Raw genomic sequence first — 3,626 nt, forward strand, 5'->3', positions numbered from 1 at the left:
ATTCTGGAACAATGAACAAAACACCATTCCTTTATTTGAATCTTTAGAAGCATCCATATAATCGTGAATGTATGTATAGTATTTATTATCTAAATATTGCAGAACCATCCTTGGATCAGAAATATTCTCCTTATTTTTCTGTTTAAGAAACTTAGATCTGTATCACCGTCAGATAACAGAGATGGATTAAATGATGATCAAAGATCTGTTTTAATGAAATATACAGGCCCTTCTCAAAACATCAGCATATTGTGATAAAGTTAATTATTTTCCATAATGTAATGATGAAACTTGAACGTTCATATATTTTAGATTCATTGCACACTAACTGAAATATTTCAGCTCTTTTATTGTCTTAATACAGATAATTTTGGCATCCAGCTCATGAAAACCCCAAATTCCTATCTCACAAAATTAGCATATAATGAAAAAGCTCTCTAAAAGAGCTATGCACATAATCATCTGAATCCACAAATTAACTATAAAAACCTGCAAAAGATTCCTGAGGCCTTTAAAACTCCCAGCTTGGTTCATCACTCAGAACCCCAATCATGGGTCAGACTGCCGACCTGACTGCTGTCCAGAATGCCATCATTGATACCCTCAAGCAGGAGGGAATGACACAGAAAGATGTTTCTGAACTAATAGGCTGTTCCCAGAGTGCTGCTGCATCGAGACACCTCAGTGGGAAGTCTGTGGGAAGGAAAAAGTGTGGCAGAAAATGATGCACAATCAAAAGAGGTGACCGGACCCTGAGGAAGATTGTGGAGAAGGGCTGATTCCAGACCTTGGGGGAGTAGAAACATCCAGAGTCACCGTGTACAGGCGTGTGCAGGAAGTGGGCTACAGGTGCTGCATTCCCCAGGTCAAGCCGCTTTACAACCAGAAACAGCGGCAGAGGCGTCTGACCTGGGCTACAGAGAAGCAGCACTGGACTGTTGTTCAGTTCTGCAGGTCATTTAGAAATCAAGGTGCCAGAGTCTGAGTTAAGTTCCTCAGAGCATTCCTCAGCCAAAGAAAAAGGAACATTCAATAATTGTTATTTATATTTTCTTGTTTCCATTGATTGTAGATTCTCGCTCCCCTTTCTCTTCGTCAGATTATGTGAGTTGTGAATTTGAACAACTTTCTGCACTAACATATTTGCTCTCCTCTTCCATCAGAGCAGTTACATGAATAACCATATTCTTTTATAAATCCATTCCTTTTTTATCATTCCCTAAATTTGACATTTTAGTTTCTCCACCAACTAAATTACTAAATGTTTTTCAAATACCCTTTTTGCAGACTTTACAGTTCACTTTTAACAAGAGCTTTTAACCCCTTTGCATCCAATAAGAATCTGATTTTAGCTTTTCTTAGACTCAGGCGGAGGCTGAGGACTCAGCGACTGTGTGTGTTAGGTTTATTCAATGATGATTATAAAATAAATGTGTGTGTGCTTATGAAATATTGGAGCAAGGAGATGCTTCACCCTGCCTTGTGATTCAGTTAGTGGAGCATCCTGTCTTATGACCTGATCAATTGTCCTGTCAGAACAATACTCTGTTTTGTAACCATGTGTTCTGTTCTGTTAGGCACTGCAGATGGAGGGGGGGCCGAGAGAAGGTAGTGTGTTGGGTTGCGTCTCTCCCCTCCTGCAGGAAGCTGTTGAAAGTCCCTTTCTGTGTGTATTCAGTCCTTCTTTTATGAACCTAACAGTGTGGACCATGATTTCTGCCTTGATGCGGCTGCTATAAGGTCTGTGGAGCCTGTAACCCCTGAAAAGGATGGTTTACCGGCCGCATTGTGAGGCCTTAACCAAAAGCTGTGGTTACAACGATAGTTAAACATACACTAAACCTATTTCCTCACCGATATACAAGTCATTTCTGTGGCTGTGATAAACATCGAGATCTTAAAAAGATTTTTTTCAAAGAGATACGAGACTTTGTGGTTTATATAAAGCTGGTCTACGTAATGATATATTTGTTTGTATGTCAGAGGGTAATTTTTCCAGCCTTTGTTTATCTGCGGCCGTTTGAAAGAAAATGAGCCAATATGACATTTGGGTAAAAGATTTGATTCAGCATTTACTTTTTATAATCAGAGTAGGAAAAGAAAAACATATCGTAATAAAAAACATTTCATGTTTCACCCAGCCATAGCCTTTTATTTTGGGTTAAACCCTGCATCAGGATTTCTCATTGGTTTTGCAAAAAAACTAAATAAAATAAAAAAATACAGAACCCATCACATGTAAGGAGTATGATTTTTTATTTAGATTGAACATCAAAGTATTTTTAAAGGATGTTTCCCCAAAGAAACGCACAACAATGACAAACGTAACCTGTTCACCAGCTGCTGGTTAAACTGAGAGACTCTGATTGACCTTCTGAATGTTCACAAGACATTATTTCTTTAATCCTGTATATGTATTACGTCCTCATCAACCACAGGAATAAGGAGGCTTCTTTTCAACACCAGGAGAAACAAAACACTCCTCTTGCTGTATTGTAGCCAAATGGATAAACACTGCAGGAACATAAAGAAAACCACCTGTACACAATTTACTACAAGCTAACTGGAAGGAGGAGAAAATAAATACAAAAGAGTTGAAATTAAAAAGATGGATTTTTGGACACAAAATCCTTAGAGATGATTAACAAACTGAATTAGAACTTTTTAAAAGCACAGTCAGTCTAAAATGTGTCATTATTACACTCTATACACTAAGCTCTTCAGCCCTCATTCATTTCTCCATTGGCAGTCGGATATTAAATACCTGGCGTTTTATAATTTAGGTGTGTGAATTCATTTACAGAATAAATCAGAACGATTGCATAATTCGGTCATTTGAAAGCTACCAACCAGACCAGCTGACTGATAAACGTGAGGCTTTCAGAAGTTGCTATAAAATATTGTAACACGTCGGCAGATGAAGGAAAAGATGACAGGAAAGCTGCCGTCAGAGTTTCTGTGGGTTTACAGTGTCTTGCAAAAAAATAAATAAATCCAAGCTCTGGAACTTTTTCACAATTTTTCACCAGAAAAATCCGTCTGCTTCGGCGCGATTGTACGAGGTAGTCCAACACTAAACGGTGCATCATTTGTTGGGTAAAGGAAAGGTAAACGTTAATGCTGCAGGAGAATAACCCTGAATATAAAGTCGGAGCTAAAATTGTGCTCAGAAAAGTTTTCCACCTGAACTGACTGAGCTTCAACTCCAGAATAGGCAGAAAATTCAGATTTTAAAGTTGAAAAGCTGGTATAGATCTCCAAAGCATTTACTCTGTCCTTGATNTGAATGTATGTATAGTATTTATTATCTAAATATTGCAGAACCATCCTTGGATCAGAAATATTCTCCTTATTTTTCTGTTTAAGAAACTTAGATCTTTATCACCGTCAGATAACAGAGATAGATTAAATGATGATCAAAGATCTGTTTTAATGAAATATACAGGCCCTTCTCAAAACATCAGCATATTGTTACAAAGTTAATTATTTTCCATAATGTAATGATGAAACTTGAACGTTCATATATTTTAGATTCATTGAACACTAAGTTAAATATTTCAGGTCTTTTATTGTCTTAATACGGATAATTTTGGCATATAGCTCATGAAAACCCCAAATTCCTATCT

This window comes from Cyprinodon variegatus, unplaced genomic scaffold (assembly GCF_000732505.1).
Source record: "Cyprinodon variegatus isolate N-32 unplaced genomic scaffold, C_variegatus-1.0 Scaffold979, whole genome shotgun sequence".
Taxonomy (NCBI): domain Eukaryota; kingdom Metazoa; phylum Chordata; class Actinopteri; order Cyprinodontiformes; family Cyprinodontidae; genus Cyprinodon; species Cyprinodon variegatus.